Raw genomic sequence first — 8,357 nt, forward strand, 5'->3', positions numbered from 1 at the left:
CCACCAGGCGACCGCCACCAGCCGTTCGCGGTGTGCGCCTCCGGCGCCACCGGTCCCCAAGCACCATCCCCAAGCACCATCCCCGACCGCCACCCCCCGACCGCCACCCCCCGACCGCCACCAGCCGACTGCCACCAGCCGACCGCCACCAGCCGACCGCCACCAGCCGTTCGCGGTGTGCGCCTCCGGCGCCACCGGTCCCAAGCACCATCCCCAAGCACCATCCCCGACCGCCACCCCCCGACCGCCACCCCCCGACCGCCACCAGCCGACCGCCACCAGCCGACCGCCACCAGCCGACCGCCACCAGCCGTTCGCGGTGTGCGCCTCCGGCGCCACCGGTCCCCAAGCACCATCCCCAAGCACCATCCCCGACCGCCACCCCCCGACCGCCACCAGCCGACCGCCACCCAGCGACCGCCACCCGCCGTTCGCGGTGTGCGCCGTTATCCGCCTCTGGGTGGTCCTTGCCGGGCGTGGATCGGCGTCCGCTGTCGGTAGGTGACGGGACCATAATTGGCCCGCGGACCAGCCGGCGGGGCTCTATGGAAAAGCCCACCCGCCTTCGCTGGTTCCCCGGTCGGCCACGAGTAGCGATAATTCGGCCTCTTCGCCCGGAGCGCGGCTCAACTTAAGCGAAAATGCACTAAGTGCCAAAGCCCATTCATTTACAACGGCGTGTCCGCCAGAGGGCGCGTTTCCCGCCGCGGACCGGCCGGCGGGGCTCGTCGGAGAGCGTATCCGCCTCTCGGTGGTCCTTGCCGGGCGTGGGTCGGCGTCCGCTGTCGGTACTTTACGGGACCGCAATCGGCCCGCGGACCAGCCGGCGGGGCTCTCTTGAGAGCTTACCCGCCTTCGCTGGTTCCCTGGTCGGCCACGAGTGGCGAGAATTCGGCCTCTTCGCCCGGAGCGCGGAGCGACATTTGCGAAAATGCACTAAGTGCCAAAGCCCATTCATTTACAACGGCGTGTCCGCCAGAGGGCGCATTTCCCGCCGCGGACCGGACGGCGGGGCTCGTCGGAGAGCGTGTCCGCCTCTGGGTGGTTCCTTGCCGGGCGTGGGTCGGCGTCCGCTGTCGGTGGGTGACGGGACCATAATCGGCCCGCGGACCAGCCGGCGGGGCTCTCTTGAAAGCTTACCCGCCTTCGCTGGTTCCCTGGTCGGCCACGAGTGGCGAGAATTCGGCCTCTTCGCCCGGAGCGCGGCTCAACTTTTGCGAAAATGCACTAAGTGCCAAAGCCCATTCATTTACAACGGCGTGTCCGCCAGAGGGCGCATTTCCCGCCGCGGACCGGCCGGCGGGGCTCGTCGGAGAGCGTGTCCGCCTCTCGGTGGTTCCTGCCGGGCGTGGGTCGCCGTCCGCTGTCGGTACTTTACGGGACCACGTTCGGCCCGCGGACCAGCCGGCGGGGCTCTCTTGAAAGCTTACCCGCCTTCGCTGGTTCCCCGGTCGGCCGCGAGTAGCGAGAATTCGGCCTCTTCGCCCGGAGCGCGGCTCAACTTTTGCGAAAATGCACTAAGTGCCAAAGCCCATTCATTTACAACGGCGTGTCCGCCAGAGGGCGCATTTCCCGCCGCGGAACGGCCGGCGGGGCTCGTCGGAGAGCGTGTCCGCCTCTCGGTGGTTCTTACCGGGCGTGGGTCGGCGTCCGCTGTCGGTACTTTACGGGACCACGTTCGGCCCGCGGACCAGCCGGCGGGGCTCCCTAGAAAGCTTACCCGCCTTCGCTGGTTCCCCGGTCGGCCGCGAGTGGCGAGAATTCGGCCTCTTCACCCGGAGCCCGGAGCGACTTTTGCCATTTTTTTTCTAAGTGCCAAGGGCTCTCGCGCCGCGATGCGTCCGCCTCTGCTGGTTCCCCGGTCGGCCGCGAGTGGCGATAATTCGGCCTCTCCACCCGGAGCCCGGAGCGACTTTTGCCAAATTTTTTCTAAGTGCCAAGGGCTCTCGCACCGCGATGCGTCCGCCTCTGCTGGTTCCCCGGTCGGCCGCGAGTGTCGAGAATTCGGCCTCTTCACCCGGAGCCCGGGCCGACTCCCGCCGATATGATCACATCATGATCCTATAGCAAGTGTCGTACAACCATAACATGATGTACAAAATAAATATATAAATATTAACATCACCTATAAACATTAAATATATAAATATTAACATCACCTATAAACATTAAATATATAAATATTAACATCACCTATAAACATTATGAATACAATGTTTATAACCGAATGCTCACTTTATATTATTTGGCTGTAAATGCGAGCATAAGTTGTATATATCATGTATTTATCCACGAACCGTTAAACAGATGTCAAGTCAGGCTACCTTAAGAGAGTCATAGTTACTCCCGCCGTTTACCCGCCTGTGTGCGAGAGGCGGTGTAATTTCTCTCCGTGTCCGCTGGAGGGAGGTATTTCCCCGTTACGACCTCCGGGAAGATCACCGGGACGCGGAGAACGCTTAGCCGGGGCGCTTGGAGCCTCGTTCGGCTTAGAAAGTGAGGTGGAAAGCACTCGGGGAACCGGCTGGAGGTGCTGTGGAAGTCCAGCGGGCCGCGTAAAACGCTTAGCCGGGGCTCTGGAAGCCGCGTTCGGCTTAGAAAGTGAGGAGGAATGCATCATGAGAACCGGCTGGAGGTGCTGTGGAAGCTCGGCGGGCCGCGTAAAACGCTTAGCCGGGGCTCTGGAAGCCTCGTTCGGCTTAGAAAGTGAGGAGGAATGCATCATGAGAACCGGCTGGAGGTGCTGTGGAAGCTCGGCGGGCCGCGTAAAACGCTTAGCCGGGGCTCTGGAAGCCTCCTCGGGCTTCAAGAGTTAGGAGGAAAGCCCCATGAGAACCGGCTGGAGGTGCTCTGGAAGCTCATCGGCCAGCGGAAAACGCTTAGCCGGGGCTCTGGAAGCCTCCTCGGGCGTCGAGAGTTAGGAGAAAAAGCACCCCCGAGAACCGGCCGGGTCCTCCACGAACCGTGAAAAAGATGTCGAGTGCCGCTACCTTAAGAGAGTCATAGTTACTCCCGCCGTTTGGCCGAAGGTGTATTTACTCGCCGTGTCCGCTGGAGGGAGGTATTTCCCCGCTCCAACGTCACCGGCGGCTTCCGAACGTCTCTCCGAGCGCTCGGAAGTCCGCGCGGGGGGGAGAAGCGGGCCGTGCGAGGTACCGTGTGGAGCTGGACCGTCACCTGGTCCGCTCGTCGTGCGCGCCGGCCGCTGGAAGTCGAATAAAGCTCCGCGATCTCATCCGCGGTGCTTGTAAACAGCCGATCCGCTGGGCTGGAGCTATTTTGGGCCACTTGGCGCGCGCGCACGGCCTCCCGGATGGTGCCGCGTGGAGTGCGCGAGCGCACCGGCCGCTGGAAGTCGAATGAAGCTCCGCGATCTCATCCGCGGAGCTTGTAAAGTGCAGATCCGCTGGGCTGGAGCTATTTTGGGCCACTTGGCGCGCGCGCACGGCCTCCCGGAGGTGCCGGGTGGAGTGCGCGAGCGCACCGGCCGCTGGAAGTCGCATAAAGCTCCGCGATCTCATCCGCGGAGCTTGTAAACAGCCGATCCGGTCGTCTTGGAGCTATTTTCGGCCACTTGGCGCGCGCGCACGGCCTCCCGGAGGTGCCGGGTGGAGTGCGTGAGCGCACGGGCCGCTGGAAGTCGAATAATGCTCCGCGATCTCATCCGCGGTGCTTGTAAAGAGCCGATCCGCTGGGCTGGAGCTATTTTGGGCCACTTGGCGCGCGCGCACGGCCTCCCGGAGGTGCCGGGTGGAGTGCGCGAGCGCACCGGCCGCTGGAAGTCGGATAAAGCTCCGCGATCTCATCCGCGGTGCTTGCAAACAGCCGATCCGCTGGGCTTGGAGCTATTTTCGGCCACTTGGCCCGCGCGCACGGCCTCCCGGCTGTCCCGGTGGTCCCGGTAGCCTCCGCGGACGGTTAAAAAAATCTCAAGTGAGCCTACCATAAGAGAGTGACAGTTACTCCCGCCGTTTGGCCGCTCAAAGTGCCATCAGACGCGCAGCAACGCGAGTGTGCGCTAAGTGCGAGAGGTGGCGTATTTACCCGCCGTGTCCGCTAGAGGGAGGTATTTCCCCGTTACAAGCTCCGGGAAGATCAGCGGGACGCGGAGAACGCTTAGCCGGGGCTCTGGAAGCCTCGTTCGGCTTAGAAAGTGAGGAGTAAAGCACTCGGGGAACCGGCTGGAGGTGCGGTGGAAGCTCAGCGGGCCGCGTAAAACGCTTAGCCGGGGCTCTGGAAGCCTCGTTCGGCTTAAAGAGTGAGGAGTGAAGCACCCGGAGAACCGCCTGGAAGTGCTGTGGAGGCTCGGCGGGCCGCGTAAAACGCTTAGCCGGGGCTCTGGAAGCCTAGTTCGGCTTAAACAGTGAGAAGGAAAGCACCCGGGGAACCGGCTGGAGGTGCTCTGGAAGTCCAGCGGGCCGCGTAAAACGCTTCGCCGAGGCTCTGGAAGCCTCGTTCGGCTTAAATAGTGAGGAGGAAAGCACCCGGGGAACCGGCTGGAGGTGCTGTGGAAGCTCAGCGGGCCGCGTAAAACGCTTAGCCGAGGCTCTGGAAGCCTCGTTCGGCTTAGAAAGTGAGGAGGAATGCATCATGAGAACCGGCTGGAGGTGCTGTGGAAGCTCGGCGGGCCGCGTAAAACGCTTAGCCGGGGCTCTGGAAGCCTCGTTCGGCTTAAACAGTGAGGATGGGAGCACCCGGAGAACCGGCTGGAGGTGCTGTGGAAGTTCAGCGGGCCGCGTAAAACGCTTAGCCGGGGCTCTGGAAGCCTCCTCGGGGGTCAAGAGTTAGGAGAAAAAGCACCCCCGAGAACCGGCCGGGTCGTCCACGAACCGTGAAAAAGATGTCGAGTGCCGCTACCTTAAGAGAGTCATAGTTACTCCCGCCGTTTGGCCGAAGGTGTATTTACTCGCCGTGTCCGCTGGAGGGAGGTATTTCCCCGCTCCAACGTCACCGGCGGCTTCCGAACGTCTCCCCGAGCGCTCGGAAGTCCGCGCGGGGGGGAGAAGCGGGCCGTGCGAGGTACCGGGTGGAGCTGGACCGTCACCGGGTCCGCTCGTCGTGCGCGCCGGCCGCTGGAAGTCGAAAAAAGCTCCGCGATCTCATCCGCGGAGTGCAGATCCGCTGGGCTGGAGCTATTTTGGGCCACTTGGCGCGCGCGCACGGCCTCCCGGAGGTGCCGGGTGGAGTGCGCGAGCGCACCGGCCGCTGGAAGTCGGATGAAGCTCCGCGATCTCATCCGCGGTGCTCACAAACAGCCGATCCGGTCGGCTAGGAGCTATTTTCGGCAACTTGCGCATGCGCACGGCCTCCCGGAGGTGCCGGGCGGCGTGCGTGAGCGCACGGGCCGCTGGAAGTCGAATAATGCTCCGCGATCTCATCCGCGGTGCCTACAACTAGCCGATCCGGTCGGCCTGGAGCTATTTTCGGCCACTTGGCCCGCGCGCACGGCCTCCCGGCTGTCCCGGTGGTCCCGGTCGCCTCCGCGGACGGTTAAAAAAATCTCAAGTGAGCCTACCTTAAGAGAGTGACAGTTACTCCCGCCGTTTGGCCGCTCAAAGTGCCATCAGACGCGCAGCAACGGGTGTGTGCGCTAAGTGCGAGAGGTGGCGTATTTACCCGCCGTGTCCGCTAGAGGGAGGTATTTCCCCGTTACAAGCTCCGGGAAGATCAGCGGGACGCGGAGAACGCTTAGCCGGGGTGCTGGAAGCCTCCTCGGGCGTCAATAGTTGGGAAGAAAGCACCCCGAGGACCGGCTGGAGGTGCTGTGGAAGTTCGGCGAGCCGCGCAAAACGCTTAGCCGGGGCTCTGGAAGCCTCGTTCGGCTTAAACAGTGAGGAGGAAAGCAGCCGGGGAACCGGCTGGAGGTGCGGTGGAAGCTCAGCGGGCCGCGTAAAACGCTTAGCCGGGGCTCTGGAAGCCTCGTTCGGCTTAAACAGTGAGGATGGGAGCACCCGGAGAACCGGCTGGAGGTGCTGTGGAAGTTCAGCGGGCCGCGTAAAACGCTTAGCCGGGGCTCTGGAAGCCTCGTTCGGCTTAAACAGTGAGGATGGGAGCACCCGGAGAACCGGCTGGAGGTGCTGTGGAGGCTCGGCGGGCCACGTAAAACGCTTAACCGGGGCTCTGGAAGCCTCGTTCGGCTTAAGAAGCGAGGAGGAATGCACCCGGAGAATGACATTTTGAAAAGATTTGACTATAAATGCGATCATATGTAGTATATATCACATATTTATCCACGAACCGTTCAAGAAAATGTCAAATGAGCCTAACTTAAGAGAGTGACTGTTACTCCCGCCGTTTGGCCGCTCAAAGTGCCACCGGACGCGCAGCAACGGGTGTGTGCGCTAAGTGCGAGAGGTGGCGTATTTACCCGCCGTGTCCGCTGGAGGGAGGTAATTCCCCGTTACGACCTCCGGGGAGATCAACGGGACGTGGAGAACGCTTAGCCGGGGCTCTGGAAGCCTCGGGCGGCTTAGAAAGTGAGGAGGAAAGCAGCCGGGGAACCGGCTGGAGGTGCTCTGGAAGCTCAGCGGGCCGCGCAAAACGCTTAGCCGGGGCTCTGGAAGCCTCGTTCGGCTTAAACAGTGAGGAGGAAAGCAGCCGTGGAACCGGCTGGAAGTGCTGTGGAGGCTCGGCGGGCCGCGTAAAATGCTTAGCCGGGGTGCTGGAAGCCTCGTTCGGCTTAAAGAGTGAGGAGTAAAGCACCATGAGGACCGTCTGGAGGTCTTCTGGAAGCACAGCGGGCCGTGGAGAACGCTTAGCCGGGGTGCTGGAAGCCTGGGCCGGCTTAGAGAGTGAGGAGTAAAGCACCATGAGGACCGGCTGGAGGTCTTCTGGAAGCACAGCGGGCCGTGGAGAACGCTTAGCCGGGGTGCTGGAAGTCGAGTAAGGCTCAGCCATCTCGTCCAAGGTGCTTACAAAGTGCATGTCCGCTCGGCTGGAGGTATTTCCGGCCACCCGGCGCGTGTGCACGGCCTCTGGGTGGCTCCGGGCCGGCTAGAATTCCGGACCGCGATCGCTAACTCGCGGGACCCTAAATGGCCCGCGGACCAGCCGGCGGGACCTCGGTGACCACCCATCCGCCTCGCGGTGGTCCCTGGCCGGGTAGAATTCCGGACCGCGATCGGTACCTCGCGGGACCCTAAATGGCCCGCGGACCAGCCGGCGGGACCTCGGTGAGCACCCATCCGCCTCGCGGTGGTTCCCGGCCGGCTAGAATTCCGGACCGCGATCGCTAACTCGCGGGACCCTAAATGGCCCGCGGACCAGCCGGCGGGACCTCGGTGAAGACCCATCCGCCTCGCGGTGGTCCCCGGCCGGCTAGAATTCCGGGCCGCGATCGGTACCTCGCGGGACCCTAAATGGCCCGCGGACCAGCCGGCGGGACCTCGGTGACCACCCATCCGCCTCGCGGTGGTCCCCGGCCGGCTAGAATTCCGGACCGCGACCGCGAACTCGCGGGACCCTAAATGGCCCGCGGACCAGCCGGCGGGACCTCGGTGACCACCCATCCGCCTCGCGGTGGTCCCCGGCCGGGTAGAATTCCGGACCGCGATCGGTACCTCGCGGGACCCTAAATGGCCCGCGGACCAGCCGGCGGGACCTCGGTGAAGACCTATCCGCCTCGCGGTGGTCCCCGGCCGGCTAGAATTCCGGGCCGCGATCGCTAACTCGCGGGACCCTAAATGGCCCGCGGACCAGCCGGCGGGACCTCGGTGACCACCCATCCGCCTCGCGGTGGTCCCCGGCCGGGTAGAATTCCGGACCGCGATCGGTACCTCGCGGGACCCTAAATGGCCCGCGGACCAGCCGGCGGGACCTCGGTGAAGACCCATCCGCCTCGCGGTGGTCCCTGGCCGGGTAGAATTCCGGACCGCGATCGGTACCTCGCGGGACCCTAAATGGCCCGCGGACCAGCCGGCGGGACCTCGGGGAAGACCCATCCGCCTCGCGGTGGTCCCTGGCCGGGTAGAATTCCGGACCGCGATCGGTACCTCGCGGGACCCTAAATGGCCCGCGGACCAGCCGGCGGGACCTCGGTGAAGACCCATCCGCCTCGCGGTGGTCCCTGGCCGGGTAGAATTCCGGACCGCGATCGGTACCTCGCGGGACCCTAAATGGCCCGCGGACCAGCCGGCGGGACCTCGGTGAAGACCCATCCGCCTCGCGGTGGTCCCCGGCCGGGTAGAATTCCGGACCGCGATCGGTACCTCGCGGGACCCTAAATGGCCCGCGGACCAGCCGGCGGGACCTCGGTGAAGACCCATCCGCCTCGCGGTGGTCCCCGGCCGGGTAGAATTCCGGACCGCGATCGGTACCTCGCGGGACCCTAAATGGCCCGCGGACCAGCCGGCGGGACC

Source organism: Syngnathus floridae, unplaced genomic scaffold (genome assembly GCF_059516105.1).
Source record: "Syngnathus floridae isolate MCC-2025c unplaced genomic scaffold, RoL_Sflo_1.0 HiC_scaffold_61, whole genome shotgun sequence".
In the NCBI taxonomy this organism is placed as follows: domain Eukaryota; kingdom Metazoa; phylum Chordata; class Actinopteri; order Syngnathiformes; family Syngnathidae; genus Syngnathus; species Syngnathus floridae.